This window comes from Acipenser ruthenus, chromosome 4 (genome assembly GCF_902713425.1).
Source record: "Acipenser ruthenus chromosome 4, fAciRut3.2 maternal haplotype, whole genome shotgun sequence".
Lineage (NCBI taxonomy): Eukaryota > Metazoa > Chordata > Actinopteri > Acipenseriformes > Acipenseridae > Acipenser > Acipenser ruthenus.
In genome coordinates this window covers 63,920,722-63,941,467 of record NC_081192.1, presented here as the reverse complement: position 1 = coordinate 63,941,467, position 20,746 = coordinate 63,920,722, and the positions used below count along the sequence as shown (strand labels likewise).

The following is a 20,746-nucleotide window of genomic DNA, read 5'->3' as shown; positions in this document are numbered from 1 at the left end:
GGTTACCATACTTATTATCTGATAACATCGGATGCACCTAACAGAATGTTCAAGGACACTCTGCTGTACAAGTTGCTGTTCTTTGTATATCACTTACAGTCAATACCCCCCCCCCCCCCCCCCAACCCCCACACACATTTCCTGCAACATAACTATACAACTCGTTCCATATAAGCATCATCTTAGTGCAAGCTTTTTATTACCAAGGCCATGCTTATCTATATTAACATGCTGTGCCTGCATATCTGGATCAGGGTCAATGCCTAGAACATTTAGATACACCAGCTAACCACAATTTGTGTCAGTATTTTTCCACTTGTATACCTAGAATGAATACAGTAAGTATTACTTACAATAAAACATATCATTTATAGCCGTGTTATGCTGGCTCAATTGAATAAATGCACTCAAAATTTGTTTGGTTAGTATTGTCACAGAGTTGATCAAAACCCTTGAGCCTGGCAAGGTGTGGAGAATACTGGTGTTCAGGTAGGCTCCTTGTCTAATCTGTTGTTGCAAATACCCACTGGCTGTGAATACAACAAAGAGGTGTGGAACGTGGCAGTTATGGAATCCATATTATGTTAGAGACATTAAAAGGGCCCATGGTGTGCCCAGATTAGTATATCTTTGTGAGCAGACTGAAATGAATAAGTAGGGGACCTTCCATAACTGTCCTGCAGGGGATTCCAAAAGATTTGGTTTAATAAATTCCAGGAATAAACAAGCGCCTCTGAGACACCCAGATTGTAGTTGTGACAAGTGCCAGCAAAGACAAGGCCTATTTAAAAAGAGTGTGTTCCCCTGGAAGATGTTGTGCTTATACTGAGGTTAGTTCTTGATTTAAATGGAAAGGAAATAATAAGAGCAACCTGTCTCAAGTGTAAACAGCCAGTAGACTGGAGAGCCATGGGAAGCATGGTATGCCTGCAGTATAGGGAGCTTACTGAGGGAGTTGTAGTACATTACAGGTGCCAACCAGAGAGAGATCACCATACCTGTGATGCAAGACACTGGATGCCTGGGACCAGCTTTACTGTTTGAGGGAGAAGAGGAGAACAGGAAAAGATTGGGTCCCTCTTGACCTGAAGAGAAGAGCTTGCCTGCTTGTTGTTAAATAGTTTTTATCATAAAGTATAGTTGCATACTGCATTTTCTATAATTAAAAATAAACCTATGCTTTCTGGTACATTTTCTCTGAAAAATGAACTTATACCCTGTAATGGCCATTTAGGCAGTGTATTTTTATCAATCAAAAGGTAAAGGTGTTATTTGGTCTTGCGGTGTCGTTTGCTAAAAGCGAGTTTTTGAGGAAATATTTTTTGTGAAGGTGTTAAGTCAAGATGTATAATTCAAATGCTAAACTTATTAATTAAATGTGATAAGCTTATGATTTATATACTCAAACTAATGCATTATAATTATATTTACTTAGCATAGTAAGTGCATTTTTTTTAACTTGCTAAATATTTTGAAGTATGAATTTAAACATTTAGGTAAGCTTGATAGCTAGCAGACACATTGTAACCACATACTGCATAAGCAGGAGGGTTGTGGTGACGTCATGAAAGGTGGGTAGGCAGCTGAAAAATAGGACATAAAAACTTTAATTAAACAATACCAAAGTGAGCTTGTGAGAAATTGAACCCAGCCTCTGCAGTTGAATCCTGATTCGAGACTGCCTGAAAAGCCTTTACCTACTGCTTGACATCACCTGCCCACTCTGAACCAATTACACCTCAAAGAAGAGGGTAGGCATATATTCATTGCCTGAAATGTACAGTAGATGTCTTTAAAAAGGAGCATAATTAGTACATGCATTGTATAGAGTGGTTTAGTTAGATTAGTATGCCTAACTGAAAGCAGTAACTGGTTTTAATTGATTCCACTATGTAACACAATTTTTGTTCCTGGGTAGTAAGTGTTATTTCCTAATTACTTATGCCTCAAAAGTATGGAAAATGGCTATTATTCCCCACAAACTTTGCTTTAGTGACCAGGAGTGCTATTTTGATTTTAATATGAATCCAAATTAACATGTATTTATAATAAAGTAATACAAAAATGACTACAAAAGATTTAGAAGTGAGTAGTCTTTTTCGAGATTTACGATTATACTGTAAATCACTTTCACGAATCAGCCCCCAAATGTAGTCTCCCATCATGTTCTCGTTATACTGTCCTTCATTGACAGCTCATCTAGGAGCCTCAAAGCCGTGCTGCTCCATAATGGTAACAAGTACCCGTCTCTTCCCCTGGCTCACTCGGTGCACCTCAAAGAGGATTACAACAGCATCAAGACCTTGCTGGACGCCTTGAAGTATGATGAGTACGGCTGGGAGCTCATAGGAGACTTCAAAATGGTGGCATTCCTGATGGGTCTCCAAGGCGGTTTTACCAAGTTTCCCTGCTATCTTTGCCTTTGGGACAGCAGGGACACCAAGGCGCACTACCACAGGCGGGACTGGCCACAGCGGACCGAGTTCTCTGTGGGGAGGAACAACGTCAAGTGGGAGCCACTGGTGGATCCCAGGAAGGTGCTGATGCCACCACTGCACATCAAATTGGGCCTTATGAAACAATTTGTCAGAGCTCTAGATAAGGAGTCGGCAGCCTTCAAGTACCTTCAAGACTTCTTCCCTAAGCTGTCTGAGGCAAAGGTCAAAGCCGGTGTCTTCGTCAGACCACAGATAAAGAAGATCCTGGAGTGCAATGAATTCCCCAAGAAGCTCACTAGTAAGGAGAAAGTGGCTTGGAACAGCTTTGTCGCAGTGGTTCGGGGCTTCCTGGGCAATCACAAGGCCGAAAACTATGTGGAGCTGGTTGAGACTCTGGTGAAGAACTATGGCACAATGGGCTGTAGGATGTCCCTCAAAGTCCATATCCTTGATGCTCATCTTGATAAATTCAAGGAGAACATGGGAGCGTACTCGGAGGAGCAAGGCGAGCGCTTCCACCAGGATATACTGGACTTTGAACGTCGCTACCAAGGACAGTATAACGAGAACATGATGGGAGACTACATTTGGGGGCTGATTCGTGAAAGTGATTTACAGTATAATCGTAAATCTCGAAAAACTACTCACTTCTAAATCTTTTGTAGTCATTTTTGTATTACTTTAGTATAAATACATGTTAATTTGGATTCATATGTTGTTTTTTTCTGACTTTATGTGAACGAAAAGACACAAATTCGCCCGTTTTCTCATTGGAAATAGGTACATTTCAAAATAGCACTCCTGGTCACTAAAGCAAAGTTTGTGGGGAATAATAGCCATTTTCTATACTTTTGAGGCATAAGCAATTAGGAAATAACACTTACTACCCAGGAACCAAAAATAAATAAAAAAAATTGTTACACGGTGTTCTCGTTAGATTGTTCTTTAATACTTGTATGATATTTTTCAAAAGTGATAAAACATTGTTGTTGCAGTAATATTCCTAATTGGGAATGGTTTCAGATAAAACATTGTTAAAAACGTTGTAATATTATTATTGTTGTTCTGGATTAAACATAGTCTCTCTGAAGGAGACTGTTATCCTAATACAAGTATCATGTCTGTTTTTGTTTCTCATAACGTTTAGTGGATTCAATGTGTTAATTTCACTCGGGCCCAGTGCATGAACATAAACCACTAGTAGTACTGTTCCCTCCTGAGTTTTACCTTTGTAAGACTCGAACGTGACAGTATCATCCTTCCATCCACATCCCAGATATGATTTTAATCTATTGTCCGGACATATAATTACAGTTAAGCCTCCTGACAGAAGAATCTCTTCATGGTAATTAATATATATCATTATTGCCTACATATAGTATTGAATGTTTCAGAACCTTGAATTAGCCCCCCATGCTTCGCCCTGAAACCTGTCTGCAAACTGACATGTAGACACTTTATTGGTGAGTGAAAAAGCTACCAGGCCACTTTTGACCTACAAATATTATTATGTCCTGTAATATATGTCTGCCATTCTGTCTAAACGTTTATAACACAATGCATACATATCTCAGATCAATGAGATGCAAATTATATATACCTCATTCACTAAACCTTCTTAAAAGTAGAAATTATTATTATTAGTTTATTTAGCAGACGCCTTTATCCAAGGTGACTTACAGAGACTAGGGTGTGTGAACTATGCTTCAGCTGCAGAGTCAATTACAACAACTTCTCACCCCAAAGTCAGAGCACAAGGAGGTTAAGTGACTTGCTCAAGGTCACACAGTGAGTCAGTGAGTGAGCCAGGATTTGAACCGGAGACTTCCTGGTTACAAGCCCCTTTTCTTTAACCACCGGACCACACAGCCTCCTAGAAATAAGGCGTGCATTTACACCATACCTTAATGTGCACCTTATTTTTACATGTAAGGTGGTATTCACTTGAGTGAATGCCCCTTAAGGCGTGCGCTATGGAATTCATTAGCATATCATAGCAATGCACATGAGGTACGCCTCAAGAAAATGACACCATACAGAGGGCCCACAACCTATTAAGCAAGGAGCTGAGACAGAGAAAGCGTGGAGGAGAATATAGTCTCTATCCTGTTCACAGAACACTGCCAGGGCTGATAGACTGCTATGTTTTATTTATTTATTTATTTATTGTTATTTTTTCCCTCAGTCAACGCAGCACATTTCTACCAGAACAGGGCACTTAAAACTTCATGACACATATCGTATGTCAATCAAATACTCTAAAGCTAGGGCCAAAAGTTTCGCATCACCTAGAATTTTAGGATTGAAATAGAATTAAAGGGTACATAAGGACCTTTTTATTTTATTGTGTTGCATGTTCCCATGTGTTGCTACAACTGTTTACGTAAGGTGTGTGTATTGTTTTAAAATAATTATTCTTGAATCACCTATGTTTTTTTTTTTGGAGGTGCACCAGACAGAGCAGTTAATTCAGCTTAAATAACACATATCATATGTCACTGGATTCCTCTTGCTGTCTTCTACGAAAATATAACAAATGCATTCCAGACTCAGGGACTTTCTGTAATATCCAAAGGTCTTCTCTTGGGTGATCACACCAGATAAACCAATTGTGTACATTGGCTGAGCATAAGACCCTGAGATTAAATTAATATAAAATGAATTCTGTCAGTTTGAAACAAGTTGAGCCTCAGTAATAATATTGAAAGCCCTACAGTATATAGTTTGATTCTTTCTTTGTTTTCACCAAATTGTTTCTCATAGGCCGCTGACCTGGATTGAGGAAAGAACCCCAGGACTAGGCCGTGTGAGAAACATTAAGTTCTGATTTGATTCTGGCACCCTTGACCACATTCCCAATGCTCCACGAGAACCGGTGGGTATCTTCATGTAGGACCTCAGACTGTTTGGTGATAGACTTCTAGGACAGGTTTGTCTGGAAGCTATATTCTTTGTTTTTTTTCCATCAGTGTCTTCGTCTTACTCAGCTTTTTTATACCAGCAGCCTCTTGTTTGGGGTCAGCTTCCTCCTATCAGAATGCCGCCTAACCTTCTCTGCATGCTTTGTTAGTTGCTTTAATGAGTAAGTAGCGTGGTTCCGAAAAATAGAGCGTTCCACGTCCCCACATGTTGCTACAACTGCTTAAATAACGTTCCTGTAATTTATTTTCATTGTTAACACCCTGACAATATTTTACACTTTTAACTTTAGTCTGTTTCAAAGCGCTTTTCCAAAATTTGGCTACAGAGATTAGTGATCTTTGTGCAGCCAATTGTCACCTCTTGTACAGTTCCTCAAATATTGCCACAGGTCCACGTTAGTCCTTTGTCATGGATTTTATACTCCACTTACCACAAGGTTACAGCTTTGCTGAAACACATTTTGCACATATTTTACAACTCATATAAGCTTTGTCGAGTGAGAAGTAGGACTAAAGTGCATGTTGATTTTTGGGAAGTACACTTGCTCCTCCTGCACTCCATGTGTCCTTTATAAGCTTTATTTTTCCCACCTATATGGGGAGTTTAAAAAAAAAACAAAAAAAAGATCCTGTTATCCCTGTTCTAGTATGACTCTGATAACATTTTTTTATTTTATGTGCATTAAGCTTCATAACTGAAAAAAGCTAATTACCCATTTGTTTACATCTGTGTGTTCAGTTTTGTTTTTTTCATATTTAAGATATGTAAACTCATTGTAATACCGATTGTTGTTAACTTTACATATATGTTTTAAATAAAGGTGCCTGTAAATGTAATTGTCTTGAATTGAAGAAAATGTGGTTGGCTGAGATTATTTATTGGACAAAGTTATTATTATTGAATGCTTAAAAATCCCCTGTGTTGCATGTTTAATTGTAGACAGTGAAAATAAATCCACCATTTTAAATGTCTAGATCAGAAATGCAGTTAAATGTCATTGTATTTATCTTAAAGACAAGATATTGCTAAATCCCTGCTGCTTTCCAGTAGAGGAATTGATGAACAATGGATAGAATTATAAGAAATATAATTTAGTTGAGGCTGAAGCAATTCAAGTTATACGCTTTTTTTTACTGTTTTAGCACAAAACAAAAAATCTATGGCAAATATTGGTGGTATATTGATTAAAAAAAAACTGAAAAACAGAACAGAGAAAAGTTACCAATACCCAGATTTTGTTTTGGAATATTGCTAGAACTTCCTCTTGACAGAATATATTGCTTTATATATATATATATATTGTGAAGGGTTTTAGTGCTTCGGGTTCTTTCCCAGCACTTTAAATGACCCAGCCACACACGAAACTTGATTTTTAAAAGCGCAGTTGCGCTATTTTTTTAATAGTCACACAAAAACAAAATAAACAAAACAAACACTTAGCTCTTTTACGAGCACTACCTAACACACAGGTACACCCTGACTACCACGGGACAGCTAAGCTGTTTCCCCGTACTTACACAAAACACAGGTTTAACACCGCACTTACTTTTTACCTTACGACTGCTGGGAAGCAGAGTACCTCTTCCTGCCTCCTTCTACTCAGCAGCCTAGAGCAGACTGACTGCTCTCCCTATAAACCCTGCACCTGGCTCTAATTTACAATCAAAGCCAGGTGCAGGTGATAATTAACAATAAAACAATTAACCAAAATGTGCATACGCACATGTTTTCTGCAGGGAGGATATTAACCCCCTCCCTGCTGTGTTACACATCCTCCCCCTCAAGTGTGCAACACTGATCGGCCATTCCAAGGCCACCCCCTCCCCTAAAACACAACCACCCACCCTCGAGTCCACAAATGTCAATTTTCGCCCTCTTCCACGGGCGGACTTGAGGGTGGATCGGTCCACGTCCTGGCCCAGCCAGGTAAGGACCGCGCACCGGCGACGAGGGACCCCAACAGGCTGACAGGGGCGACCGGAGCGTAGGCCGGGGCACTGGAGGATGCAGCAGTGGACAGAGGTCTTCCCCTGGGAACCGGTGCAGTGATGTCCGATCACCCAGGGGAAGCGAAGCAGCTAACAGGGGGAGCAACAGCGACGTCTGGCAGCAGCCCAGCGACGTCTGGGTGCTCGGGGAGAGCGGAGCAGGGAACCAGGGGCAGAGCTGTGGCCAGTGTTGCAGACTCCTGGGCTCTAGGTCCAGCACAGGGAGGTCCAGGAAGGCCGGCAGGGTGTCCAGGAGCAAGGGGCGAGGGACCGGACGCAGCGACGCCGGACTGGACCGTAGGGGTGGTGGTCGGGGCTGTGGTGGAGGTATGCTTTTCGCCTCCCCTGTGGGCTCCGGAAGCGGCAGCTCCTCCCCTCTGGGCTCCGGAAGCGGCGGCTCCTCCCCTCTGGGCTCCGGAAGCGGCGGCTCCTCCCCTCTGGGCTCCGGAAGCGGCGGCTCCTCCCCTCTGGGCTCCGGAAGCGGCGGCTCCTCCCCTCTGGGCTCTGGAAGCGGCGGCTCCTCCCCTCTGGGCTCTGGAAGCGGCGGCTCCTCCCCTCTGGGCTCCGGAAGTGGCGGCTCCTCCCCTTTGGGCTCTGGAAGCGGCGGCTCCTCCCCTCTGGGCTCTGTTGCAGACGGTTCTGGTTGTGCCGCAGGCCACTCCCATTTCAGCGCAGCCCAGTCCGTCTTCTGGATCAGCAGTTCCAACTCTGTCTGTTCCGTTGGTTTTTGTGGGGGAAACCCTCGCTCTAGCCTTCGCCTCTCATTTTCTTCTCGTTGCCTGCGGTTGGCCTCTTCTTGTTCCGCAACCATCTGTCTAAGTATTTTCATCACCTCCAAACAGTCTCCAGTCTCCATTTTTACTTTCCTCGGGTCAGTAGTGCTGTTTACCGCTGCCACCATATGTGAAGGGTTTTAGTGCTTCGGGTTCTTTCCCAGCACTTTAAATGACCCAGCCACACACGAAACTTGATTTTTAAAAGCGCAGTTGCGCTATTTTTTTAATAGTCACACAAAAACAAAATAAACAAAACAAACACTTAGCTCTTTTACGAGCACTACCTAACACACAGGTACACCCTGACTACCACGGGACAGCTAAGCTGTTTCCCCGTACTTACACAAAACACAGGTTTAACACCGCACTTACTTTTTACCTTACGACTGCTGGGAAGCAGAGTACCTCTTCCTGCCTCCTTCTACTCAGCAGCCTAGAGCAGACTGACTGCTCTCCCTATAAACCCTGCACCTGGCTCTAATTTACAATCAAAGCCAGGTGCAGGTGATAATTAACAATAAAACAATTAACCAAAATGTGCATACGCACATGTTTTCTGCAGGGAGGATATTAACCCCCTCCCTGCTGTGTTACAATATATATATATATATATATATATATATATATATATAGTTGCAGCATGTTCCAGTGCTAGTAAGAAAAGATTCCAATTTAAATCTAAAGATGCCAGATCATTCCAATGATGTTTGATCTAGGCTAGAATCTCATTTTGGGTACTTTATTAGCACAATATTCTCACAAATCACATATTTTGCTGTAGGTTATTTGGTTTTTACTGTTTTTTAATACATGGGTTATCCTTATTTGTTCATGTAAAATGTTGATTTCTTTTTTCCCTGGCAAGTCTGAACTCAAGTGGCACTTGAAGTCTCTATGGCTTCTTGCTACGTATAAGGCTCTTATATTTTGAATACTGTATTGGGACAAAGGGAACTGTTTCAATGATAAACAGCCAACCTAATTAAATATTGAAACGTCGGATTGGGTCAAGGGACAGTAATTTAGCTTTACATTGCGACTGTGTTCTTGCTAAAATTGCTGACCCTAACTTGCCACCATGAATATTGCAGTAGTTGATCCTTATTTGTATTGGAAAGCCTTCTGAACAGTGTCTTCATATCTCATGTTGCATTACTCTGACCAAGCTGAAATTAAAAGGCTGGCATTCTTGGAAACGCATGATGGCCAGTTGCAGAGAGTAGTACTTGCTTAAGGGAGTCAAAGACTTGGTTGTTTTCAATAAGTTCCAATTGCATTAACCTTTTCCAGAGGAGGAACTATGTGCTATCCTTTCTCCAATAATTATATTCTAGTCGTGTTTGAAAAGCTCCTAGAAAACATACCTTCAAGCAACCTGTTATTAAAAGCAACTTTAACAAACATGTGTTTTACAGTAGGAGTACTTTTTATGCAAAGTTTTCCATCCTTCAGATTTACTTATTTTAAAATAATCAGCAGATGCAACTAGAATAGTTACTCACTGCGACAAAGCATATCATCTTTATTACGGTTGTAAGACAAGAGGCAGCAATGTAACAATACAAAGATGTTTACCAGTTCATAATTTACAGTAAAACACCCAGTATTGTAGCGTAATGATTAATCTGACTGAATTAATAAAGTATCAGAAGATAATACTTTGTTTTGCAACAGATTAACATTCGCAAAGTGTTAAATGTTATTAATGTTATCAACAGAATGGCAAACTCCAATAATTTATAGCCTGACTGAATTATTGAATGTTGTAAGATTATGGGTATTTTGAGGAATCTTCATTAGTTTTGGTGGTCATCCCAGTTGGTTGATGCAATCCAGGGTGATTTCCCCTGTGCTTTAAATGCTCAAATCCATCTGCACTTATCCCAACGGGGTATAGACTGATCAAATCAATCATTCTTTTAGATGTATTGTTAGTCTATACCAAGTGTTCTGCTTTCAATCAAACATTACATTCAAGTAAACATTTCAGTACAGCGTGTTTTGAGCAGGTGTGATTCCTAGGATGCTGCTGTCAAGAACATGCTCCTGGCGTTCCAATATTTGTGTGGGATGTGAATTCACTTGAGTGTGTTGCAGAGCCTCTGAGATCCCTCCAGTCTTGTCCATCCCTGTCCCCAGAGGAATCTCCATAGGACAGCAAGTCCAATCAATTCGGTACCCATGAAAAACTGCTAGAAGAAGCCCTGAAATACAGTATATGACAACAGGGGCAATTAAAAAACAACAACAAAAAAAACAACAAAAAAAACATGGATTCAGATAAGCTATTTAAAGCATTTGAGATCTTTTTTTGTTTTGTTCATCCAACTGTGTATTTAACCGGAGTTGTTGTGAAGAAAAAGATACAAATAAAACTGTTTTTCACGACACAAACGGTTCAGCTGGCATACTTAAATAATGCTTTATCCAGAAAAGTAACCAGGGGAGAAGCTTGGATATGAACAACATTGCCCCCCCCCCTTTCTTCTCTCTCGCTTTGTGTCTTTCTTTTAATTGAATTGTTCCACTCCAGTATTCTTTCTTTCCCAATATATATATTTTTTTGTGATTTCTATTCCACTGTTTTGTGCTAACTTTTCATAAAAAAATTATAAAAAATTGGGGAATCATGGGAAGTAAACAGCCAACCCTTTCAAAATGCACAAGAAAACTAGTGTAGGGTTAACACTTCCTCTTGCCTATTTGCATAGTAAGAATGGCCAGTTAGCTCATGTGGACTAGTTCAGCATATAAAGAGGGTGAAATGTATTTGGCGCAACTTAAGTTAGTGCTTCAAATTAATGCAATTCTGACAGAAGAAAAAGAAAGAAAGAACATTCAATTTGACAATGTTTCCAACAACAAGCTTCCACACAGTCAGCTGTTAAAAACAGGTTTATATTGATCTGTGTTGCGTATTAAGCACAGTATTATGCTTTTATTCACTTTGAAAATATTTAATTCAGATCTCTTTCCCATCCTCATTATGGCTGCAATAAAGTGATACGTCTGGCCCAGAATGTTGTTTGATTCTCTGATGTTATTGCTATGACAACCAGGGTATCATTCTGAATTAAATTTGTCATCAAAGGCCTCTCTGTCTTTTAGGAATTCTCCAAGGTTGAAATAGCCCAGCCTAATGTTCCAGTAGTAAAGTCACTATCAGTGAAAACATTTCCCTCCACTTTTAGAATTTTGTGGAAACAGCTACCTGTATTGCTTTTATTTATACATGAATGGTCAAACAAAGCCTAGGTCATTGGTATTTTTTCATTACCTAAAAAGGTACATAATTAATAATGTTGCATTTGTTTATGAAGATAGTCATGTATGTTTTGAAGTGCTCGGTGGCTACCTCTAATCAAGTTGAGAGTGTATTTCTCACACACTCTTACCTTTGTGAGGCTTGTGAGTGACGTGAGTCGGGTCTGTCACACAAATAGAGCAAGAGAAAGTACACTCTCTCAACTTGATTAAAGGAAGCCACCAAACACTTCTAAACATATAAGTTATTAAATCAGAATAAAATAGATGATAAGCTGGTATTCTCATATGTAGATTCTGTTGTGGTTTAAATTTTTGCGAGATCTACGCTCTCTGTGAAATTATAAGTGTAGATACTGCTAATAAGTTCCAATGGGGACGTGACTTGTATGAAGTATATGAACATATTCTGAATGATATTATTCTTTATATGCTGCATAGTGCTCAGTTTTGGTACTGGCACAGAACAAGTCACAGGGAACACAATGACCTAATATAGAAATTGCCCACTAGGGAACCATAATAAATGATTAATTAACTAAGAATGAAAACATACAATGCTGAATGTATAAGCATTAAGCACTGCCGTATTAACAGCTGACCACCCAATCAACACAGGATCCAAACTGCTTTCCAAGGAATTATGAAAATTAGAAATATAAGTCAAGGGATCTTTCCATGACTACATGACAGAAAAGCTATTTCGTAAAACTACCTACAGTGGCTCTATATATTGGCTAGAAGTATGGTGAAGACAAGTCATCTGTGATTACATCATTATCCACATTGGAAGTTGATATTCAGCTGACATACAGTACAGTACGAACACCCAAGTGACTACAAAAAGTAATTACTGTATACCAGTAGCTGTGCTATACCACGGTTTACCATACTTCTCCATGATTTAGCATTTTCTATACCAACTACTATGCTGTATGACAATTTTCTATGTTTTCACCATACACCCTAAGAAACCTTAACAGAGCCATTAGCAACAGGCAGCATAGTGGCCCCAATATGGCAACACAATAGACTCATATGGATAATCAGTGTGTATTGTTTCATACCATTGGGATAGAATTGGTACTTTGTCAAAAATGCCACTAAAGATAATTTGGTAAGGAGTATAATATAGAGTATAGGAATGCAGCTTCTGATAACAGTTTATAGGAATGCAGCTTCTGATAAAGTAAAATACACAAAAACAGACACATTTATCTGTTTACACAAAAACGGACACATTTATCTGTAATAGCAGGCCCTATATTAAAAGAGGGTATTGAGATTAGGCCTAAATAAAGTAACATTTTATGGTTTCATGTAGGATGTACAGTATATTGTAAACTGCAAAAATATGTTTTTAATGTTTCAAAAAGCTGTAAGTAAAAATATAAAAACTGTAGCTATTCTCAATAAATTGTTATTGGCCTTTAAACCAGTCAACAGCAGTTAGGTACACACTATTGCACTACAATGTTCATATACACACCACTGAAATGACCTAGCAGAGCCAGCCCTTGTGGAGAAGTCGAAAGAGAACTTGAGGAGGAGACCCATAATAGGAACATCTTCAATCTATTTAACTGCTGTGAAAGTCCATTAAGCTGGGACAAGGAACTGTAGAGTGTAGCTCAACTTCAATTTATGAATTTACAGTAGCTGCAGATTATAGCACTCTAGCTGCAGCTACCATTTAAGACTGACAAGGTAAATGAAGACAATGAAGAAAAAGGTAATTACAGAGCAGTAAAACTGCTGCTAGAAGCCTATTCTTCAATTACCCTTAGTATATTTAATTAATTGTAATGTACTTAAAATGCACTTTTCCTCAGGTGAAGATAAAGAGTAGTAGAACACATAAAGCCATAATATTTTAGAACAAGAGTAAAGTGACAAGGACGTGTGCTCATGCAAATGACTGTGCAGATACCAATTTTGTTATGTTATTGTTTCAATATAAACCCGTTTTTTGCACTTTAAAATGTTTATCTTTAAATGCTATAAATGTCCTATATGAAAAATGACTATAGTATTCATTATGATTTGGGAAATAGAAGGCCATGTAGAATCTGTTTTGCTGTAGTGGTAGGTATTGGCTGCACAATTTGCAGTATTGTGTTTGTTTGTTGCACTGGCATGGTCTTCCTCATGTAAAGAAAATAATTGGCTGCCTTTATTATCCTTTGTCTGGGTTTACTTTCTTTTCCAACTTTGTCTCTTCCGTATCACTCTTCTCCCAACGAGGAATATATAAATATCAAGCTCTATTTGCTAACCTATCCATAGATATTGCTCCTTCCTCGAAGCTGGCTCCTGCTGAGCTTATCGTTAACATTTTAAAGGTTTGTTCAAAATACATCATATTAAAAGGATTTGTTCCCAGTAAAGATAGCCCAATTAAAAAAAGAATTCCCTAAAACCCATTCTACCCAGTGTAAGGACCAATCTATGAATGTTTATTTCATTCAGAAATAATTTTTAACTTACATTTTCTTCTGAATGATAAATATAGCAACTGATTTCACAGATACACAAGGGCCACCAACAGTGTCTTCGAAAAAGGCTCCCCTTCCTTTTATTTTTAACCTCTTGCATGTGGGAGTTGGATAGGATTATAAAAAATATATTTTATGACAATTAAAGTAAACAAACATGAATGTCTTTAAGCTGGGCAGTAATTATTTATTAATTGCTTCTACTAGGAAATAATTAGGCACCACATACTGTAGTGAATGTAGTTTACGTTACTGACTTTAACATTTTAATTGTGTTCTTAGTCCTATTATTGCATATTGGAGGCTAGCCAATGTGATTTCTGACCTTTTTTTGATCCAATTAAAACACGGCTCATTGCAACTGTCTCTCCTTTTCACCCAGCCTGTTGACCTCTGACTGCTGTCAGAGTTTCACCTTGAATGAGGGCAGCTCCCACTGGACTGGGAGTTGATCCAGGTCCACAATGATCTACACTTTAATAAAAATCAGTTTCCTCAAATAGTGCTTTTAAATCAAACCTTTTATAAAAGGCTGGTCACAAACTGATAAAGCAAACCTTTTGGTAACGGTATTTTTAATGTGAAGTTTTTAATTAACTGTTAATAACTAGCTTAATAACATGTTAACACATATGCTTCATTATATGTTAAAGGAGTGCTAACCACAATGAAAAAATCCAGTCTTACCTCTTAATAGTACTTGTAATATTATCACTGTCCCCTCTCACTAGATACTTTTAAAATACTATCACTGTCCCCTCTCACTAGATACTTTTAAAATACTATCACTGCCCCCTCTCACTCAATACTTTTAAAATACTATCACTACCCCCTCTCACTTGATACTTTTAAAATACTATCACTGCCCCCTCTCACTAGATACTTTTAAAATACTATCACTACCCCCTCTCACTTGATACTTTTAAAATACTATCACTACCCCCTCTCACTTGATACTTTTAAAATACTATCACTACCCCCTCTCACTCGATACTTTTAAAATACTATCACTGCCCCCTCTCACTCGATACTTTTAAAATACTATCACTGCCCCCTCTCACTCGATACTTTTAAAATACTATCACTGCCCCCTCTCACTTGATACTTTTAAAATACTATCACTGCCCCCTCTCACTAGATACTTTTAAAATACTATCACTACCCCCTCTCACTTGATACTTTCAAAATACTATCACTGTCCCTTCTCACTCGATACTTTCAAAATACTATCACTGCCTCCACTCACTAGATACTTTTAAAATACTATCACTGCCCCCTCTCACTAGATACTTTTAAAATACTATCACTGTCCCTTCTCACTCGATACTTTCAAAATACTATCACTGCCCCCTCTCACTCGATACTTTTAAAATACTCTCACTGTCCCCTTTCACCAGATAGTATTTTAAAAGTATCACTGCCCCCTCTCCTACTTCTGAGTTAAAAGTTTGAAGACTGCAGTAGTACCAGCATCAATGTAAGCTCACTTTTATTAAAACACAATATAAGTTAAAGCTTACGTTTTAAAGGTACTTCTTAATGTACCATCCCAAAGGTTCACACAGAGTTTATTACCATGTCATTCGCCTATCAACTTCCTTGGACCTGGAAGCAGTTTCCTGCAAATTTGAAACTTAACTTTAAATCACTCACCCTCAATTATTGTATATTGTATGAGATACTTTGGTGCCTTCTTGTCATTTTCACTGCTAGCACTGGGAACTGAATGTTCCATAATACAGTATCTCTGATTGATTATTGGTAGTGCTATTTCTCCATACTCACAGTTCTGTTTTTTTATATTGTAATATGTTTAAATTCTGTGGTCGACTGATGCTGCTGAGTTGCTGATCATTCACACCTGTTTGTGTTTTTGTGTCAGTACCCCCTTCATGAGCCTTCAATCTCAATGGGTACTATCCTGGTTAAATAATTAATAATTTAGTTTTATTTTGACAAACAATGAAACAATTTTTGGTTTAAAGATTCTCAAAAACTAGACTAATGGGTATATTATTTGATCCAACCTACCTAGCTTTTTAAAGTCAAAACAGTTTAACAATTTATCCAATAAAAAACTGATCATTTGCATACATATATTTATCAAAGAGCTCTTCAACTTTGGCTCTCGACTACATTATAAAGGGAGAACAAATGTGTCAATATGTTTAGTCTGGGGGTACAGCACATGATAAACCACTTCAGTTAGATAGGAACGGAGTCCAGAATAAAACTTGATTTCAGTGTGTGGCAAGGCAAACTGATTTTAAACTGTTTAGTGAAGGCAGCGCTCCAGCCTGAACAGTAGTGTTTATGCTCAGATTTGTTTGGTTTAACCCTTTTATTTTGGCCCCTGTGCCCTTGTTTATTTGTTCCTGTTTGTTAATATACATGCGCAGCTAAAACTGGATCTTTCCATCTCTGGGTCAAACTTCCTGCCATTCACCAACCTTGGTCGTGACTCTATCCTGTCACACAGTGCATTTTAATTACAGTTAATTTACAGGGGAAAGCCATGCCTATGCACAGCTGGCCACTGAGAATCGAAAAAAGGAATTTGCATTCTATTAAATCAATGAGCAATTCCCAGCTGCAGTCATATGATAGCTGCCTGGCAATCAGCAAGGGAGGGCATCTGTATTCTGAACCGTCTGTATTCTGAAACCTGCCCTGACTTCTGAAAATTATTAATCATAAGTATACATCATCCTATCAGAAGCACAATGCATTTTCTTGGCTAATGCGGAAAGCATTGTAATCGTTATTGAAGCATTTCTAACTGAACGGAAGGAAGACATAATAATAGGATTCTAGTGGTTGTACTTTTGGCCAGATTTATCGAAGTCTTTATTCCAAAGGGCCGTTTTTTGTGTAAGGAAAATGTAATTGGTGATGTTATCAAACTATGAATAGATTTGAATTTCTCTTCCCAGCTACACACATACTATATTGTACAGTATATACTGTGCATAAAGACAGTTTCCCAGGCCAGGCAGGGAGAATGGACGAGATTGGAGAGTGTGGAACAACGCAAGATGGACAATGAAACAGGGTAGGATCAGTTTCCTTATCAGGTCAACATATGATGTTCTCCCATCACCACAGAACCTTAATCTATGGGTAGAAGAGGACCTGTGATGTCCTTTGTGTTCATTGCTAACTACAAGAAGACACATTTTGACAGTATGTAAGGTGGGTCTTAGGCAAGGACGGTTTACTTGGCGTCATGACCAGGTGCTGCAATGGGAGACAAGCGCAGCATTACCAACAGGTTGCCACCAATTCCAGCAATATATGACACACAAAGAACAACATTCCTCTGTCCAAGGGAGCAACCTCCAAGAAAAAGTATTAAAACCAAAACTCATCTAGGACAACTGGAAGCTGCTAGAGACTGGAAAATGCTGGCAGATGTTGGACAACAGCGTATTTTCCCACCTGAGATTGCCACCACTAGCCTTTGACCTGATATTGTCTTGTGATCTGGAACAGCACGCGTTGTTCACCTGGTAGTTAACAGTGCCATGGGAGGATGCAGTGGATGAGGTGTATGACAGGAAGAAACATAGGTACGCTCAACTAGCTGCTGAAGCGGAATAACAAGGAATTGAGAGTCCAGGTTTACCCAGTGGAGGTGGGTTGTCGAGGATTTGTGGCACACTCCACAACCCGGTTTCTCAGAGACACTGGATTCAGTGTTCAAGAGTTGCGACGCATAGTGCAGAACTTATATGAAGCAGCAGAAAGGAGCAGCAACTGGCTCTGGTTGAGACAAAAAGATTCTGTTTGGGGACCTCGAGCACAGTAGAAAGAAAGCAATGTTGATGTAAATGAAGGTAAGTAAGTTGGGCTTAGCTGAGTGGGGGCCAGAATCACTGTTGAGCCTTCTTAAGGTGTTGTGGGCTAGTCGACGAAACACCAAGGATGGAAGGTGCCCACTTGAAGACCCCAGAGAAGTACCCTACTCAGCTTAGTCCAGACGGTTGTCATGCTGATGCGCTAGGGAGGCCGCACTGTGGTTGATCCCTGGAGCCAGCATTGCAGCCATTATGTGTGCTGATGCAGCAGGGAGGCAAAATCGGCTGATCTCTGGAGCCAGCATTACACTTAAGCCATGGCTCACAGTAGTTTACAGTAAAAGAAGCTATGTCTTAGCTGGTGCTTATCTTGGCGAGAGCTGAGTCCAATATCAGCATGAAGTTTTAACACCCACTCTCATGTAATAGAAATCTGTAAGAATAGTTCCCTTTCAAGTACAAAATGTAACCATTACCGTGTCAGTATTTAAAGACCCGAATCCTGAACACTTTATACCAAAGCTGCTCTTTGAGCCTGTGACCCATTCGTGACCCCGCCCCCGAGGGATCAAAAGCATTGCAGTCACAGATCTCAGCACCATTTTTCCTTTCAAGACTGACCTGATCGGAGATCCTTGTTCAGATAAGTACATTGTTGCTTTTATCTGTATATATTTAGCATTGTATTTGTTTTTACATATTTTGTATGTGATATTTAAGCGAATCGCTGTAATAGTTTATCTATTTACGTATATTTGTGTGCACTACAGCCTGTTGCTAGTTAAATCCCGCTGAGACCTTGTGCCCTGCGTGAAGCCAGTGGTTCGAGTCACTCCTTCACCAGGGACCCAGCTGACTTTGTGCTCTCCCACCAGGCTGCATAGCTCCTACTGGAGTTCAGCACCATACTGAAGTGGATTCATATTATTTATGTAATTGTTAGATTACTATTTTTTGTTGAGAAAATCTTCTCATTGTGTTTTTTCTGTTTTTCAGACAATCACATGCAGGCGTGTCTGTAACGTGGTGCTTGCATGTGTGAAATAAGAGCAGCTGCTTGCTTCAGCAGCAGCATTGCGCAGGACCGAGATACTCGCTTCAGCACTGTTGATGGTTTGCATCACAACCACAGTATCTCGATGTCGTTTTGGTGAACTGATATTAGCATCACCATTGCGAAGACTGTTAGTTCATCCTAACAAGCAGGCTTCCCTCAGTCTCATGTTGGTACTGACTGAGTGGTTTTGGCAGTGGCTGCAACCCGGTGGACCCGTACCGAACCAGTACTGAGGTCACCGACCCGTTCCCGACCCGGTAACGAACCAGTACCGAACCGGGACCGAGGTTACCTCACCGGTACCCTGTGCCAGACCGAGCAGTAGCTGCAACCTGGTGGACCCGTACCAAACCGCTACCGAGGTCACCGACCTGCGTCCAATCCCATCCCGGTACCTCATCGGGACCGAGGCTACTACACTGGTACCGAACTGACCCCGTACCAAACCGGTATTGACCCGGTTCTGACCAGTACCGAACCAGTGTTAAGTACACCGAACTGGTACCTAAGTCACTGAATTGGTGCCGAAATGGTGCCAAACCGGTGCCTACCCAGTTCCAAACTGATACCAACCCGGTTCGGACCTGGTGTTTAGTACACCGAACAGGTATCGAACCAACCCGCTACTGTCACGGTACCGACCCGTTTCCAACCCAGTACAGACCCGGGGCTGAGGTCACCGAACCGGTACCAAACCGGTCCTGCTCGGGTCCTGACCCGTCCGATCAATATATAAGCAGCATATAGGGCAGCAGTGTGGAGTAGTGGTTAGGGCTCTGGACTCTTGATCGGAGGGTTGTGGGTTGAATCCCCAGTGGGGGACACTGCTGTTGTACCCTTGAGCAAGGTACTTTACCTAGATTGCTCCAGTAAAATCCCAACTGTAAAAATGGGTAATTGTGTGTAAAATAATGTGATATCTGTATAATGTGAAATAATGTATAATGTGATATCTTGTAACAATTGTAAGTCACCCTGGATAAGGGTGTCTGCTAAGAAATAAATAATAATAATAATAATAATAATAAGCAGATTGAGGCAACAGCTGTACAACCCTATACTGTACATTGCATTGCTTGCTCCTTGCATGCCTGTGTTCTATCCTTGTGAGACATGCAAAGCCAGTCTGCCTATGGAGGACAAGCATGGCAGGTGCTCTTCCTGTCTAGGGCCAGCGCATGCCAAGGAGGCACTGGTTAATCGCAGTTTCTGCAAATGTTGTGCCCCTTTCTCCAAGCACACGCTTTAGAAGAGGTTATCCCGCAGCTCTAAGGAACATTTTGTGTCCCTTAATCTTGCTCAGCACTCTCCCCCATCATCCTCTCTTAAAGAGGCTGCTGCGTCCTCACACCATGACTCTGCTATAACTGCATTGCCTAGGGCTGCCGAGCCTGCAACGCCTGGGGATGCCTGTTCACCATTGCCTGGGGGGGCCAGCTCATCATCGCCTGGGGATGCCAGTTTGCAATCACCTGGGGAGGCCAGTTAGGCATCGGCTGTGGAGGCCTGTTCACCATCGCCTGGGGATGCCCGTGCGCTATTGCCAGGAGATCCTTGCCCTGGAGATCGTTTGCTGCTGACCTCCACGTCTGCTTACAGCAGTATTATTGCCAGCATTTTCGCTGCCAACGATACCACTAGCAGCATTTCCACTGCCAGAATTGCCCCGGTTGGCAGCCTCGTCGTTGGCAGCATTTCTGCTGCCAGTGGTGCAGCAGGAGAAAGGATTGCCCAGGCTGGAGGAGCCAGCCCCGGCGCTGTCAGCACATCTGCTGACAGCATTACCACCGGCAGCATTTCCACTACCAGTGGTACAGCGGGAGGAGGAACTCGCTCTGCTGTCAGCATGTCTGCTGATAACATTGCCAGTAGCAGCCTGGCTACTGGCAACATTGCCGCCCATGGACCCCTTGTTATCTCTGTTCCTGGCCCGAGTCTGTGAGTGAAACTTTGGGGATTTTAAGGGGGGAGGTGGCTGTTGAGGCCATGTGTGCTGCGCACAAGGGGGG

The 20,746-nt window shown here is 40.9% G+C and overlaps 1 pseudogene; it reads left to right on the top strand.

Annotated features, from left to right (window-relative positions):
• The window catches only part of LOC131737012 (biliverdin reductase A-like), a 35,046-nt pseudogene extending 14,820 nt beyond the window's left edge, over positions 1-20,226 (top strand).
• Positions 20,227-20,746: the final 520 nt, after the last annotated feature.